This window comes from Lichenostomus cassidix, chromosome 12 (genome assembly GCF_008360975.1).
Source record: "Lichenostomus cassidix isolate B80296 chromosome 12, HeHo_3.0, whole genome shotgun sequence".
NCBI lineage: Eukaryota > Metazoa > Chordata > Aves > Passeriformes > Meliphagidae > Lichenostomus > Lichenostomus cassidix.
In genome coordinates, this window is record NC_139493.1 from 14,521,845 (window position 1) to 14,539,313 (window position 17,469).

At 48.8% G+C, this 17,469-nt stretch overlaps 1 long non-coding RNA gene across 2 annotated transcripts in view; it reads left to right on the plus strand.

The window, feature by feature from the left end:
- LOC146431789 (uncharacterized) overlaps positions 1–17,469 on the plus strand; it is a 165,967-nt gene that overhangs the window by 144,002 nt on the left and 4,496 nt on the right. The window contains exons 14-19 of one of the 2 annotated variants that reach the window (XR_014854765.1): positions 4,140–4,345; positions 7,570–7,803; positions 10,800–10,920; positions 11,060–11,265; positions 14,681–15,997; positions 16,422–16,487. This is a non-coding gene — a long non-coding RNA (uncharacterized LOC146431789). The remainder of the gene's footprint in view (positions 1–4,139; positions 4,346–7,569; positions 7,804–10,799; positions 10,921–11,059; positions 11,266–14,680; positions 15,998–16,421; positions 16,488–17,469) is intronic. The other variant, XR_014854764.1, reaches the window with a different exon arrangement.

Consider the following 17,469-nt stretch of genomic DNA (forward strand, 5'->3'; position numbering starts at 1 on the left):
CTGTTGAAACTTGGGGAAATTACTGTGCTGTGAGCATGGATGCTCCAAACCCAACCAGCTGCTTCTCAATGCAAGTCCAAGGAACTGGTCCAGAATTTAACCAAGAACCTTTGGCCTCCAAGTTCAGGCCATTAACAATCAGGTAAAGCAACTTAGCTCAGGCTATGACACAACAGAACATCTCTTGTCCAGCTGTGAAGGGGGAGGTAAACAAAGGATGGATTGAATGCAACTGTAAAAACTCTGGCAGTAAGTTTTTGAGCAGTCAGCCTTGCTCAAGGAAGCTGCTGGCCGAGTCTGCAAATGGATCCTTGTGTCTGGGTCCAGTCCTGTACCTGCCGAGGCCAGTGGCTAGACTCCTTGTGAGAAGATTGGGAAGCAGCCCACAGCTCTGCATTTGGTGCTTGGTTAATATTTGGATGAGCTGAGTCTAGTGCAGCAATTGTGTTTGTTATAGGGCAACAACTCTGCAGGGTTACCATGAAATTTAACACAGCTTATGTAAAATGCAGGCTGATGCATAGGCAGGGCAGCAAACCTTTGGCAGGAGAACACCCTGTTGTTGTTGGGGTGTAACCTGGAATCACAAATGTGATCTGATTGAAGAAGGGACAGGCAAAGGCATTTTAATTGCTGGCTCAGGAGAGGTGTGATCCCTGACTGTCCCTGCATGCTCTGCCACAGCCCATTCCCAGTGCCTGCAGCAGCATTCAGCCACCCTCAATCCTCCCTGGTCTTTTAGAGGGGAAGCTGCTTGCTGGGAGGAGCAGGGTAAGTGAAAGAGGCAAAACCAAATAACCTGCTCCAGCTCCTGTGGCAACTGAGACAATTCTTGTGTGAGCAGGGCTTGCAGCCAGTTCATTCAGCACAAAAGTGTCTGTGTACCCAGACCCCCGCACACACCAGGCTTTGTGCTCTTGAGGTCCACTCCAAAAACTACTCAAAGCCCACAGATGACCCTGAGCTTTGCATCCGGCTTCAAATACTCCACTAAACACTTGCAAAATGGCTTGTGTGGCCACACTTGGAAATGTTGCAGCTGTGAGCAGCTGTCAACTGCTGGAGGAGCAGCTACATGATGTTGGGGGATGTCAACACACCAGTTCTATGCAGCCAGGTAGGATCACACTGGCACTGAGGGGGGATCAGTGGCACCACATTCGAGTGCCAGATGCTCCTCTGAGCAGGATGTGCTGCTCGTGGTGGTCACACCAGGTTGCTGCAGAATCACATTCCAGACTGGTTTTCCTTCAGGAGGTGGAAGAGAGCACACTTTCTCCTCCAAACTAGAAGTAAAGATGGATTCTCTTTCCTCCCCAGAGCACCCAGGTTTGGTTCCTACCCTGCTTTGCATTACCAAGGGAGCAACAGTATCTTGAAGCTCCCTTCCATCATCTCCATTTAAATCATCCTAGGTCCTGGGTTCAGTCAGGCTCACGAGTGGGTTCAGCTGACTGGGCCCCAAAATAGCCCAGTAAAACCTCCAGAAAATAATTTTTTCATTTCCACGTGCTCCGCCACAGCTGCCTTCAAGTCCTGTGCTGTGCTTGGCTGCTAAGAGGTTCCCTGGGGCTCACAGGCTTGGGTTGCAGAGGGTGGAAAGAGGGGTCTTTAACCTCCCCGGTGCCAAAAGACACCTCTGTGGTCCTGCTGCTCCTCTCTGCTGGTTATGTACTGGTGTGACTCGACAGTAGATGACAGAGGTTAGGATAAGGCCTGGGAGGGCTGGGATGCTGTTGCCATGGAAATCACCCGGTGTCTGGAATAGCAAGAACAAGAGCAACTCAAAAAGTAATGATCTGTCACATTGATTAAGGAGGAGTTGGAGGGATTTTGTTTGGGGAAAACCTCGTGCTTCAAGTAATATGAATCCATATGCCACATCTCCCTGTTTGCCTTTCCCTGAAGGGCTCTGTCAATAGGAAATAATCTGATTTGTTTTGACCGGGGGTTTCTCCAGGGAGCACCGACACGGTGCCTGCCCATCAGCTGCACTGCACAGCTCTGCCATCCTGGGATGAAAGGCACCAAGTCAATGCAATATTCATTCACTTCCCCTTCCCTCCTTCATTCATTTCTTCTTCCATTCATCTGCTTCATTCACATTTCTCCAGCACATTAATGAGCAGTGCTTAGCCCCTGCAGCCTGCAGAGCCTTCCCCCGGTGCTCTGTGCTGCAGATGGCTGGCTGCAGGCTTAGTGATGCTGCAGGGCACAGCTCGGGGTGGCTGGAGCGGGGCTGTGTTGTGCCCAGCTGGCACTTGGATCTCTAAACCCCCCACAATACCTCCTGGGTTTTGCTGTTCCATCTCTCAAATCTTGGTGATTTCTCTGTTGAGATTTCCATCTCACCCAGCTTCTGTCCTCTCCATGGGAGCCATTGTGCCACCGACACCCGAGCCTATGGCAGCCCTCCTGGGGGCAGGGGGTGGCTTGGGTGGCAGGTGGCATGGCTGGGGAAGCAGGAGGGAGCTGAGCATGGAATGGGCATCGCTGGAGTGCTGGTGCCAAGCACTTGGTGCTGAGCCAGAGGCACGAGCACAAACATCCTCGGGGCTGAGTCACTGCCCACCTGCTCCCACCACGCCACTGCCTTTGTGGCACTTGAGGAGCACGGGGTGACTTCTTTTTTTTCTCTGCCTCATGTCGTGCTCTCAGAGACAATTCATCAGAGACAGGAGGGTGATAGCCCCTGTGTGAGCTCCGGGCTTGGGCCAGGGCAGTGGAACTGTGGGCCAGCAAATACAGGGCAAGCAGCCAGACCCCTGGTGTGAGCAGCTTGGGCAACAGCCATGTGCAGGAGCAGAAGCAGGAACAGGAGGTACCTGCACCTGGCACAGGCAAGCCCCTGGTTTTAGGGATTTTCCTCAGATAAGCATGGCTCAACCCTCCCATTGCCCAGTTTTGGGCACTCACAGGGGGTAGATGGGGGGAACAAGCACATCTGTACCTCAATGCCCTTTTTTAACCACCCCAGAACAGGTTTGCATTTTTCCCCCACTGATACGCAAACATTTCTCCTGAAGAAAAGAAAATGCCTGGATACCAGCTGGGTAGAAATCCAAGAAAGATTAAAAGAAGAAAACCAATTTTCCTATTCATGATCTCAGTAGTGAAGAACAACCCCTTCCTCCCCCAGCCCAAACCCTCTTGCTGTGAGTGCGGGTGAGCTGTACTCCATCGCTCTCCAAACAGCCAAATGCATTTCTGAAATGAAGGAAGCAAACAGAAAACATCCGCTCTCTGTATAATAGAGAAAGCTTTCTCTTTTGTTCCCTGCTTTTTATCAACTATCTGCTGCCATTATTGTTACTCACTGGGTTATTACCTCCGAGTGGCTACTTCCACCAGCACAAGCTGGTTTATTGTCTGCTCAGAGCAATTATGGATTGGGATAATTCGTGCCATGCTGTTTCATTGTGGAAGGATCTGCTGTGTTCCGTGGCCAAGGTAACTTGAGGTGATTTGTGCTGCTGAGTTACCCATCAAGTTAATTAGGAGTGGGTGGCTGGTGCCTCACTGTATGCTGGGACAGAAGGCGCAGCAGAGGCTGAACCCAGGCATCTTTTCAGTATTCAAAGGAAAGTTTGTTTAGTAGAGCAGACACCAGGTTAGGTTTTTTCCTTGGACTAATTAATCTTTATTTATTGGTTGACAAAACGTTGGCCAGTGCATCCTCCCTCCAAGGATGTGGGACCCTGTTGCTCTGTGTGTGTAGAGCACAAGAGCATTCCTGCAAGAGGACTTGCTGTCCTGGTTCATTGCTCATCTAGAAGCTCATTCAGTTCCTCATCCTGAACTGCAAAGACTAGAGGAGGAAGGTATTCCTTGGTCCAGGCAGGATTCCCCCTTAGGAACTGCCTCACCTGACTGGTTGAAGAAGAGAAGTAAAACGAAAATGCCTCTCTGAAGTCTGCAATCAAGGCCTTGTGCTGGGCCTTGTGCATATGTGGAGATCAGAGCCCCAGTGCTGTCATGCTGCCTCTTTTAACTGGGGGGGAGTTTTACCCTAGGCAGGAACACCTGGATTCATGGCAGAGGGCTCAGCCTGCAGGCTGCAAGACTACCTGGTTGTTTTGATTCCTTTGATACTTGATCTACTATCAAAATAACTTACTTTTTTCTCTTTTATTTCGTAGGAATCCCAAAACACTTGCCATGGGCAAGAACATTTATTGGTGAGGCACTGCCAAACCCCCCGAGCTGTCCATGCACAAAGGGGTCGAGTCAGCCCTCGTGCAGCCCCCCCCAGCTGCAGCAGGGCTTGGCACATGGCTTCTTCTGAAGATGTAAGGGTTTGGTCCTGCAGGAGCAGCTGCGTGGGTTTTGCAATGCAGATACTCAGGTTAGTAACAATGTGTTTATACATTCACTTTGTAATAAGTAAACACAAAAGTGTGACACTTTTAAGCCCTTGCTAAGGCAGTGACAAATGCATTTTCCCACAGTAACCTGTGGATTAGGAAGCCATGATTTTTATTTATTTTTAATAGCACACCATGAAGAAAGATTAGCATGAAACTATAATGCCATCACATGGTCTCGAAATCCTCTGTGCCAAGACCCCATCCAGGTTCAGCACAAGCAGCAATGAGCTTTTCTAAGGAGGCTTGATGATAAGAAGTGCTTTTTCTTGCTGGCTTAGAAACTCTAATGAGCAGGGTTGAATTTGTAGAGTTCTATGTGTGCAGAGAACATTCCAAAATGACATTGTTCAGTCTGAAAATCTGTCCCAAGATTTCAAAACAATCTTCCTTATGTTCTCTTGTTGTGAACTCTCTGAGTTTCCAGAGCGGAGGAACATAGGGGTCATTTGTAGAGTGTGTAGCCCTCAGCAGCTGAAGCCCAGGAGGACAGCCTTCTTTGCCTCAAGAGGGGGCAGAGAGCAGGCAGGACTGTGGCTCTGCTGCTGTCCCTGCTGCTTCGTTTTCCCATCAGCCATGAGAAATAAGCTCCCCTTTTCTTCTCAAAAAACTGCCTGGATCAAGGTTTCACAGCTATTCTGACCATTCTAGAGCACATTAAGGTATGACTGATTTTTTCCAAAGCTAGCTCTGTGACTCAGTGGATCATTAGATTCCAGGATGACTTGGGAGACACGTGGAAGACAATATATCCACCTGCCAGTTGTGGATGGGCTCCCTCTGCTTTGAGGAAATAATGTCTCAGGTCCAGACAGGCACCCAGCAGTGGCATCTTGGCAGGGAACTTGAGATCTCCATCAGATGGAAGATAGTGGAGGTCTCCAGAGACTTTTCCTACTCAAGGTTGTTGTCTTACATCTCTTTGCCCTCATATTTTTGGCCCTTGGCCTGCCCACTCAGCCTCTTTGCTTTGCTCCCAGCTCCTGAAGGAGCCCCAGGGCTGGGCACGCTGCCTGCAGGTACCTCCTGAGTGCCTATCTGTATTCATGGAAATAATCCTACCAAGATCTGATGGCATTTGTAAATATTTGCATTTTGTGAGGAAATACCCTGTTTAAACATAAGTTGGTATTAATTCCATCTTCTTTGTGTTCCCCCACATCCTTGAGCTCTGTTCACCAGCCCTGGCCCCTGAGACAGCTCTGCTGAAAGCAAATATGTCAGTCTGAACTGCAAAGGGAATATTGTAAGGCTCTGAAAACAAAGTTTCTTATAGCAAAGCTGCCAAAAGTGCAACCACTGCCATGTTAAAATATCCTCTGCCTCCTACATTTGTAACGTGGGAGTCTTTTATATCCTCTTTACTGTTGCTGAACCATACATTTGTATTGGCAGCAGACGTATATAGACTGGGACCTATTTCAGTGTCATGCAAAAGAGCTCTTAGGTTAAAAGATACATTACAGCTTACTGGAAAGCTTGAAATTAACTGTACGATGATGCCACACAAAGATAAAGAACCAGCAATTTTATTGAATTACGATTTTATCCATATGGGCTGAAGGTTTGAACTGTGTTAACATCTCCAAAGGTCTCCATTTGCCAAATTAACTACTGAGGTTTTGGGCAACTAGTTGGAGACAGGAAAAAAAAGACCTGACTTAACTGTTTCCAGACAGAAAAGCACTACCCCCTTCTACACTGTATAGGAGTAACCCAAAAACAAGGCTCCTGCTCCAGCGCTGGCTGGGCAGTATGAGGGAATGCAGGGAGGGCGCAAACTTCCTTGGCTCTCAGGCACAGTGACAGGAAAGACTCAGTTGGTTTCTATGAAGCTCTGCTGTGGTTATTATTAATAGCAAACCCATAAGTGTCAGTACTTCAGTGGTCAAATTCCTCTGCAGTGCTAACAGACCTTTTACAGATTTAAGCAGCAGAGCCAGAGGTGTCTTTGGACAGCCCAGGATTTCCTTGGGTATCTGGCAGTGGCAGGAAAAGGGTTAATGATGGAAAAACATATATAGGTCTAGGGGAAGGATGAAGGACTTTTTTTCTTAATATGTTTTTTGCTTCACATCTTAGCTCTTGGCACAGCAACCCCTGCCTCTAATCACACCTTATAACTGCAGTTTAAATCAAAACCCACAAGGCTGGACCAGTTGCATCCAGTTCCTATTAAGCCATTTGAGCTGTGACTGAGCAGACTTGCTGTCACCAAGCCAGTCCCCTGCCTGTGCCTCCACATAATGAGGCTCCCGCAGCAGCCGCTGCTCCCGCTCAGTGCAGGGGAATCCACAAAATCCCAGATCGGGATACATCCCCCTGCACTGGCCCTCTCCTCTCGCCCCCTCCACAAGCAGCTGGGTGATGAAGGTTGGACCTATGAAATGGCCAAAGCTTTTCAGGTCCAACAGAAAAAAAAATTAAAAAATATGTTCCCAAGCTAAAGCAACATCCCAGTTTTGTCCCTCCCTGTAATTTGTTGGATCATTGACCCCCTGAAGACGCTGGCTGGTGGTTTTGCTGGGAAGGGCACTGCCCATGGCACTGTCCAGCCATGAGCCATGAGTGGGGGTGCAGCTGCAAAGGATGAGATCCCACCCTCTCTGTCTCCACGGCAGCGCTTCTCCAACTGGCCATGGCTTGGAGCCACAGATGGTAAATTTGTGGGATGTCAGTAAGGGAGCTGGTCTCCTGACTTTATAGTGGTCTCCTGATTTTATACACTGACTTTCAAAAGAAAGTCATACCTTGTCCCCTAACCTGGCACACCCACCGATGCACACAGTAGAATATAGCAGAAATGGTCCCAGCCACAATCCCAGCCACCTCTGCCCTGCCCACTGCTGCTCCCGGAACCCCTGGAACACAGAGCAGGAGGATGGAGGGAAGCAATGCCTTGGCACCACTGGGCTCTGGTTTAACTCCTTTTTGCAGCCATTTTGAATGCTGGATAAAGGAGGAAAAATAGCATGAGCCATAAAAATCCAAGCCAGTCTCTGAAGTCAGATGTGTTTGAAAGTGGAATTGCAGCTGTGACAGGGAAGGAGTGTATTCACTAGCACTTCCTGGTTTTTAAACCAATCTTTTAAAAAGCACTGGTTTGGGTGGGAAGTTTCTTTGGGTGAAATCATTGAGGAGGGAATTGAAATTATTAATGGGATTTCTTTTCTTTCCCTTCATGTCACTGAACTGCACAAGACAGCCGCAGACTCCAAACTCTGAATCCCTATTCCCAGACTCTGAGCTCCTGAGGCTGATTTTATGACTTCAATAATAAGGAGAAATCATGTGGATTGGTGGCAGAAGCAAGTTAGATGATGAGTGGAGAGGAATACATCTCCAGAGCCACATTACTGCTTCAGACAAGGCTTCAGCAGGCAACGGCGCCCGGCACTCCCGGCACAGACGGCTACAATGAATGACCCAAGAGGCCCTGGTAAAAATTAATTGAGTTAATTAATTGAGCATCTGTGGCACGGCTATTTTCTCTGCATGCCCTGGCTCTTAGTCCTCATCTCTGAGGGAAGAAAGTGTCATTGAACCAATTTATTGGCAGTGCTGGTTCTCTGAAGCAGAGGTTGTCACCCTCAGTGTCCCATTGGCCCTGAAATACTCATTGCAAGTGCCTTAGCCTCAGCTAGGACTGGGCACTGTTTGACTTTGTGGCAAAATTTTCTATATGCAGAGAACAGGGAGAAGGAAATATTTTGGGCAGTTTCTATCCTAGCATTCACAGTTGCCTTCCCTCCAACTGCTGTGAGCCCAGGATGGGACATGGTGCTGAGGGCACCTGCATGGGGGAGAGCAGGCTGGGTGCACAGTGTGCCTCAAAACTCCTCAAAAATTATGTAAACCCAGTTCTTCAGTTTCCTTTTGTTATGTGTAGCAGGTCAGGTCCTGCTCTGGAAGGCACTGAGTTGTGGATCAGCCACATAGCAGATGGAAACATTGCTGCTGGCCCGTGGAAAGGTTTTATTTTTCAGCCAACACATACAGGAAAGAATAAGGTTTTATTTTCTTAGCCATCACTTTTTGTAGCCTGTGTCAAGCTAACAATGTCTGGGTATTCTTCTGAGGTTGTAAAATAAGCTCATTCATGCTTTTCTTTCTATTTGTTGTAAGAAAAATCTACTGAGCTTCTGTTTGCTTTTGAGGTGGAGCCTGTGGTATGGCACCAGCAGCTAAGCACTGCTCTGGTCAAACATGAGGGTGATGCCATTTGTGTTCCCTCAGCCACATGGATACAGAGAGAGGGAAATGTCAGTGGGAGCATTCTGTGGGCTCCTCCTCACCAAGGGGAGCCTCCCTCTCTCCCTCCCCGCTGCCTTTGCGGAGCTCTGTAATTTCCACCACAGACTATGCAGGCAGCAGTGGCCACCTTCCCACTGAGTCAGAGCTGAATCACCACCCCACACTGAGCACAAGGGCCCCAGGGCTGCTGGAGATGCTGCTTTGGTGGTGGTGGAAGCTCAATCTGTATCAGTGTGGGAATGGATGGGGGATGTTGTCACTTTGCATGTAGTGGTGGCTTCTTGATGTGTGGCATCAAGGTGCAGCAGAGGCTGGGCAGGGAGATGATAGTGACATCTGTGTCTTTGGAAAGAGAGGCAGCTAAAGATTCACCTGACTCCCTGAGATGGGCCTTGGTGGAGGAGTTTGGATGCTATGCCAAAACTTCCTGGCAGTGACAGGAGAGTAAGGATAGCAATATCACCGCATGGCTGTGGGACAAGGACAGCAGCACTGCAAACAGCTTTACCTGCCAGGAGCAAAATGCTTTAAGAAGTATAGCCAAGCATTTGGAAAATCTTGCAGGATTTTCAGGGAGAAGTGTGATTGAGTATGTGGCCATCCTGGAGAGCCACAGGGACAGCAGCTGTGTATCTACAGCTGCAGGAAGAGGTGGGCACACACTGACATGAGACCTGGTCCAGTTACGGTCCAAATGTCAGAGCTTATCAGCAAGCATTGAAATCCTGGTGGCCAGACATAGCTGAAAAGCAGATCTCACAAAAAATGAGGTGAACTCATGGGCAGTTGGGCTTTCCAGGTTTGAGGAGATGCTTTATCTTTACTCATCTGGGCTTAACTCATGGGCACATCCCAGTTGCTTTGCTGACAGGCAGGTCCAGCCAGAGCTGTTTGGCCTGGAGGTGCAGTCCAAAAGCAGGAATCACACCTGGGGAGGAGGAAGACACATGGGAATGGTTGAGGAAGGAACAAGACATCGCTCCTGTCCTTTCAGCACATTTGGGGCCTATTCTTTGGTGTGTTTTATTGGTCCAAAAGCAGAGCAGCCTCCTGTCCTGCTGAATTCCTACCAAATTCTCCCAGTGCAGCATGACCAGCATGAATGCCAGCAGCTGGAAAACTGAAATAGCAGCTACCATTGCTTAGGCTCCACTGATTTGTCCAGTGGTTTTTCCATATCCTTTAATCTCCAGTAAATAATCCCTCACTTCCTTGTGGTCTTTCTAATTCCATGCTCTGTGCTGGTGCTTCCTGTAAACAGCAGAGCTGGTGGCCCATGCGTGGCCACCGCTGTGTAATTGAGGCTCTCCCCTGCTGTGCAAAGGGCATGTGACAGTGCTGTTTGTCAGGCTTGATGGGGCTGTGTCCATGGGCTAAATAATGGGAATGCCAGATTCTCCTCTCCATCGAGCCAGGAGAAAAGTCAGGGCTGGTTCTGATGAGGCCATTGGATCATACAGGTATAAAACCAGCACATGTGAGAGCACCAGGTGGTGGCACCCAATGAACTGCACCATCTAGCCTCCAGCAATCATGATTAGGCAATGCTTGAAAGCAAAACTGGGCTAAATTATAGGCAGTGAGATCCCTCCAGCACATGTTTGCACTGGTGCTCAGTCTCTGGTGCAAGAGCCATGTCCCATGCAGGAGCTGTGTCCAGACCTTGCTCAACCCTTAATTGCCACGTCTCTGGTCTAAATTTTGAGTGGAGTACTAAAATAAAAAGATTAAGGGTCTGTGCTGAATGAACGCCCTTCCTGATGCTGGTTGCCCCACAGGCTGGATCCTTTGCAGTCTTGTAGGTAAGAGGCCACCAGATCCTCCTTGAACAGCAAGGGAGGTTGAGAAGGCATTTTTCTGATCAAAATGTTTTCAGCTGCTTTATGAGGGCAGGAGCTGTAAGATTTGTGTATCATCCTCAAGCCTAATAGCATTTATTTTCCCCAGTGAATTTGTCTAAAACCAATAGTGGATCACAGAGGATTGTGACAAGGGCTGGGCTGCACTTTTTGGGTGGCACAGCGTTTCTTCTGTCTGAAATTTCCCCTCTCTGCGTTTCTGCTGACCAACAGATCCCTCCACAGATACCTGAGCATCTAACAAACTATTTCTGCCGGGACATCTCTGCTCCCAACATATCTTGGGCTCTCACCTGTGCTTGTCCTGGCCATCCTTCTGCAGGGGGCATCTGCCTGGCTGCAAGATGATGGTCTGAGTGTGTTTATGGAGGTGCTGGTGCAGTCAGATGGGTGCAATTCTGCCAGCCCTGCCAACATTTGCAACTTGCAACATCAGTTCTGAGGTATTTACACAACCATAGGAGGGAGCCCATAACCCTTTACATCTGCTCCTTTCCAGCACAGCTGCTTCCAGAACTCTCCAGGTTTCAATGTGTTGGCCATTTCAACTAAGTCCCAATTTATTTATTCTCTTTTCATAAGCTCCCAGCAGCCAAGCCGTGACAGCCAAGGGAATCCTGCTCAGTCTTTCAGCATTAATGTCTCAATTATCAGAGCACTGCCTTCCTCCACATGAGGACTGAACGTGTGTGTGTGTGTTGGAGCTCCTAGAAGTATTTCCAGAGCTGAAGCGTAAGGAAAGACTCAGTTTGGAGTGCCATTGGAGCTGCTCAAAAACGTGCCACGAGGTAAAGACCAGCGTCAATTTGTGTCATTTGATGCCACTTAATGTCTGTCACCTTGTTTACAATGGGACAGTCAATAGGAAATATGTAGCAGAGCTGTATTTTTCCTTTAATGCTGATGACCCAGCTGTGTCTCACTGTGGTGCTTATATCCCAGGGAATTGCAGGCATCCTGCAGGTGGCTCATGTGCTGAGTGCCCATCCTGCTCCTTGTGCTCTGGTGTTGGCTCGAGGAAGTCAGGAGGACTGATGCGAGGCAGCAGGTGGGAAGTTTGGGTTTCTGGCTGCTCACACTGCTCCAGAATGACTGAATGTTGGCAGGAGCAATCCCAGAGCATCCCATGGAGATCAGATGGGAAATATAATTTCCTTGTCCTTTGGAGGACTCAGAATTGCTGGCCTTTTCATTACCAACCCTTCCTTGTGAAGAAGATGCCACATTGTCACCAGACTGGGCTGTTTTGGCTAGAACAGCCTTACACAAAATTAGACTAAAGCAAAACCCCTACAAGCTGTTTGATGGTTCATTGAGTCCTCACGAAAGCATCACAGGTGTGGGTGAAACTCCCCCATTCTGTGTGCACTGCTGTATGTGCTCCTGGATCTCCCTGGCCTCAGGCTGACCATGTGCCTCCACCACTCCGTTTGCTCTGACAATGGGGATGTGAGAAGCCTCAGAGGAACAGAAAGGCTTTGCCCAGGCAGCAGTAGGAGCCCTTCAAACCTGCAGCCAATAATCGTTGCCTGGAGCTGGTCCCTTTGGCTTCAGGCACTGCTGAATTTGCTGGTGGAGAAAACCACTGCTTTGGATCAAAGCACTGTTAAAGGAGACTTCACAAAAGTGAATAGCTCGTGGTCAAGAAGAGCTGCCAGACTCCTGCTTTCTCAGTAACTAATAAAAGTGCTTTTTAACACAATTAATGTGATGTCTTGCTAAAGACTGAGGGAAATTGGAATTGAGACATTTGTATTTTGACAGACTTTGTGGAAAACTTCTGTTCAGACTGGTAGAAATGAAACCAATAAATTTCTGAAGAAACTTTCTGAATTCAGCCTTCAAGATAATAGATAGGCTGTTCTGACTGTGGATAAATAAACTCTGTTTTTATAAGCGCTTAAAGACCTTCGGGATGACGAAGTGGAACATACTTCAAGTCTCCAAAGATGGGAAGTGGCTTCTGAGTCAAATGCCCTCCCGTGCCAGGGCTCGTATTTTAGACTGAGATCACTCTTTTGTGACTTGTTGACAGGTTTTTTTTGTACTTTGAAAAAAAGAAGGAAAACGTCCCAGGCTGAAAATAGCAGTGAAACATTCCCCAACTGGCCAACCTGTTCTTCAAGAAAACTTCCCATGGAACATAAAGCTCCAGCTGCAGCTCTAAAAACACTGGCTAAGAAATGGCACCTTAAGTAATGATTACAGTGAAAAAAACCTATTTTGGGTTACCACAGCCCCTGCCTGAGCATTGCTCATCTCTTATCTTGTGGTGCAGGTGATTACCTGCAGAAGGAAGATTTGGTTCCCACCAGAAAATACTTAGAGGGTGGACTCTGAAGGTGGGAAACTTAACTCACTCCCTTTTTGCTTTCACCTCTCATGAAAAACAGCCCTCCTTGCAATTCCTGCCCTTCCTGGCAGCCATCCCAAAGACGGGTGGTGAAAAGGCTGGATCAGAGCTCATGGCATTCTGGAAAATCAGGGCAGGTCTCTGCATTTGTGCAAGGCCAGGGCTTAACTCTGTGAATGAAACCAAAAGAGATGCAAGCCAGGACCATGGGTGATGAGCAGTGCTGAAGCCTTAGCACTAAGCTTTGTTTGCTTTGTCCTCCTGTGTATCTACCTGCTAATGAGGACTCTTGGATGTGTTCGCCAACAGAATATGCTTTATTTGAACTGAATATAAGGTCAGTGGTGGAGGAAAAAGAGATGTCAGACATACAGGGTGGAGCCCAAACCAGGCTGATGGGCTCTGAAGCGATTCCTCCAGTGGCCAAAGGATGGTCCTGACACAAGGATGGGACACTGGAGCAATGTGCCTGGGGATCAAACACCAGTGCAATAGCCAAGGGGCTGAGGCTCAGAGAAGAGGCACCAGCAGATTCCAAGGGCTGGCTCAAGGAGCCCTGTTTCTCTGGTTTCTTAGAGAAAAAAGTAAAGGGAGAGCAGGTCAGAGCTTATGATGTACAAAGGTGATGGAAATGGGGGAGTAACAGGATTTAAAAGGCAAAGTTTTATAAGGTGGCAGGAAATGGGCACTAAATGAATCCAGTCTATTTTTTAAAAACCATTACCTAGGGAAGTAACTTAGCAAAGCTTGTGCTGATCCCCCTATTCTGAGAATGTTTTGATCACAACTGTTCCCTCCCCACCAAAGTAGATGCTCTGTTTCATGTGGAAATTAATTCGGGTCTGAGTTGCCCAAGAGATGAGCCTAGATGGCTGCAGAAACCCACCCTGCCTTGGAGCCTGGATTAGGGAAAGGCAGGTTGTCCTTGCCAAGGAAGCGAGAGGGATCAGTGAAGGGTTTCAAGAAGTTGCTGAGGCTTTGACTCATAGGCATAAGATTTCCCGGGAGCAGCCAGACACGGCAGCATCCCTGCGGGTCGGCACTGGGCTGGTGCCCAGGTGCTGTCTTTAGCCCTCCTGGGCTCTGGCTGCTGAGGGCAGGGAGGGCAGAGGGGGGCTTTTTTCTAGCAGGGGAAAAAATCAATCTGTTTTCAGTTCAGCAGCTCACACTCGGGCTGGCTGTAGGAAACGCGTGCTCTGCCGCCAGAGACACCGCAGTTGCTACAGCAACTGCAGAGCACGGAGACACCCTCCCTCGGCCACCCTCCACTCGCCCAAAATAAGGCAGGGCAGGGAAAGTGATGGTGGAGAGGCAAAGGAACTGGTAGGGATGACCCTCGGCGGCCACGGCTACTCCACGCTGTGCTCCCACCCCACCGCAGCCGGTGCTCGGACACCACTGCATTTCCATCAGTCCTGACAAGCTCTGGGTTTCCAGGTCATTAAGATTCCATTCAGCAGATCTGCTGAACCCGGGACGGCCTGGCAGAGCACGAACTCATCCCAGCCAGCCCACCCCACGCAGCCCATGCGGTGGGATGGGGATGTGATGCCGGGGATGTGATGCTGGGCATGCTGCGGGGAGCGCCGCAGCAAGGGGGAGCAGTGGGGGGATAAAACCGAGCTGCGCTGCCATCTCATTACTATTTAAATCGGGCTCTGCGTGGTTCCCAGCACTGTGCCATCCTGCCTCCATAAAAGCTCATGGTTTCCCCTGGTGCTGCTCTCTTAAATATTTAATGACAGGAGGAAGAGCTGTTTTAAGAAACACTTCAGTGCTTCCATCTGAACAGAAGGTTGTTTCAGGTGGCCAGAGCAGGCAAGAAAAACCTTTAGCTGTTAATTTTTCAGGATTCTGCAGCTATTGAAGAGGTGGCAGCATGATGACGCAGACTAGGGGGGAAAGAGAGATCTTCTACGTATCTGGAGACAGTAAGGACTCCTGAGGCCTGTCCTGCATCCTCTTCTTGACTACATGTCAGTATGGCTTGATGTCTTATACTAAAACACTTGAATGAGGCTACAGTTTTGGAGTTTTAGAGAAAAATGCTTGAAGTTCACTGGCCTCCAGATCTTAGCTGGGCACTCTGCCCTCCCCATCCCCTCTGGACATATCAGGTTTGCTGAGGGCCAAGGATATTTGAAGGTGTCCACCTGCCAGAGACCTCCTAACCAGAGACCTCCTAAGGATTTATTTGGGTTCATGAAGTGTTTGAAAAACCTGGATAAAATAACTGTTGAAGGAAATGTGTTTTGATGCCAGCCTAATCATAAATCAGGCCATCCTTAACACAAATGAGGTGAGGCTGACTTGAGAGGGGAGGGTTGTGCTTCTCTTTCGTTAGCAGTCCCGTGTCCCAGTGCATCACTCCTATGTGGACCAGCTCAGTTATTCTGGTATTTGGCTGTCGGGGTGGGATGGCAGCAGGACTAATGGAAGTGTTGCCACAGCCCATACTATTTTCCTAAAAACGCCCAGTTTGTCACAGGGGAGCAGCTGGTGTCAGGCTGAAATCAGTGCCCCTAAGCACCATTTCCAGAACAGGCTGGGCACAAGCACTGCTTAAAGTAGTCAGATGTCCCACGCACAGCCCCTGAGGTGGCCTGCACCACACTGTTCCTTGGTGGGAACTGTGAACCCTGCACCAAATGTGTTTGTCAATCCCAGTCCCTTCCCCTGCAGCCGTGGTGCAATAAGGTTTTCATTTGAATTATGTAAAAAGGATGATGTCAGTCATTTCTCAGCACTGATTTTGTGGAAGGGCAGCTCAATAATTTATGTCTTTAATATCCAAGGACAGCATTTGTGGAACCTTCTGTTGCTGCCACCCAGGATAAGAAGCAGCCTTCCAAAAGAGAGAAGGTGGCTGCACTGAGCCCCCAAAAGGTGCAGAGCGCACAACCAACAGGTGTTTGCATTAATGGTTTTGATGGGGACAGGATTTCTTGATTAGCAAGACCTTCTGAAAAGATCCTGGTTCAGAAACATGGCTAAAATCAACCAGCAGACACAGCCAAGTGGATTTCTGCACATCTAAAGGCAGGAAAAGAAATAGCACAAGATCTGCTCAGTGCTGCAGAGGGGAGGATTTCACTGCTGCTGAGCGAAGCGTGTGTGCAGCATCTCTGCATCCCGGGAAAGCTGGGACGACCCAGTGGCTGGAGCAGGTAATGCGTCCAAAAGAAAGCAGGAGGTGGGGGGGAAAGGGCAGCCCTGTTTTTTGTGGAGGGTCATTAATTCTCTCCCAACGAAGCACTTTGAAGGTGAGATGTGCTAAATGAGTGCTGAGGATTACCGGTTTGTGTCTCTTGCCTCCAGGTCCCTGGGTTAGAGGAGCAGGAGCTGAAGGCAGGGCTGGGAGACCATGCTCTGCCTCCTGCCCTGCCTCCGCAGCATGAGAAGTTCTTTCCTAAGGTTTAGAAAGGAATTGTGTGCAAGTTCTTTCAAAAACCCCCAAATCAGGCTGCTAGCCAGGGTTTTAACCCTGCTCAGAGGGCAGGATGCACAGAACCTGGCAGGATCAGGCCCTGCTTGTCTCTTTATCGTTCCCCAGCTCTGCTTGAGCAATAACCTACTTTTTTTGCTTTGCAGAAAGAACATCTTGGATTATGTTGCTGCAAATGAGAGGTTTCAGTCATGGTATCAGATGAGCTGCAGGTAAGCAGCGGGTTTAATGTCAGCTTCTTTGGCAGCTTCTTTATTCTCTCTTAGCTTTTCACAAACAACTGGTCTTTGTGAGGAAGTTCATTTTCCTTTTTAGCCACAGCATTTGTCAACATGGGTTCCCAATAATCCTCTCCATGCAGATAAAGGCGAGCTGGCAGCCACACCAGAGCTCTCACCTCAAGCCTGCTGCCCACCCTGGTTCATTAAGGGACTTTCCCCACTCTTGCAGGGCAGAAGCTGTGCCCACATGGAGGATCCTAAATCCCAGGGTGACACTCAGTTAACCTTAACACCATCCTAATCAGCCCTGTGCAATTAAGGTGGAAGGGAACAAAACCCAAGGCGCCAGAGGGTGTGGGATGTAGGGATTTTCTGCCCTCATTAGGTAATCTGAGGCATCATCCACCAAAATCCAGTCCAGGATATAGGGAGGGAAAGAGAAACTTCAAATCTCTTGCGCTGCCTCTGTCCTTTCCATGTTCATTCTCTTTGGCCTCACAAGGCTCTAAGACCAAAATATCACTTTATATTAAACACAACAACCACAAAGCCCTTCAGATCAAAGCCTGACATGGGCTGCACACCCTGTGGGTTGCCAGCACAGGATCCTGCCCAGGATTCACACAGCCCCAGTTTAACCAGTGAAGGCAGGAGAAAGAGCTGACTGTGCCAGGGAAGCAGCTCCTACTTTCACAGCCCCACACCCGACTGTTTCCCTTCAGTGCCTGTTGGTTTGGAAGACTTTAACTTGCAGCCTCCTTAACTGCTTCATCTCTGCTAATTTGCACTATCCCACTCCCAGCAACATCACCAAACTCTCCAGCAGTGTGAAGGCGGGTGAGCTGAGATGCCCTTGCTGCTGAGCTAAACAGCATCAGGGCTCATTTTACTGCTTAGAAATCTGTAAGGAATCAAGCAGGTCGATGAATAATCCAGTTTAAAAATCATAACAGAGGGGCTGGGTAACTGTATA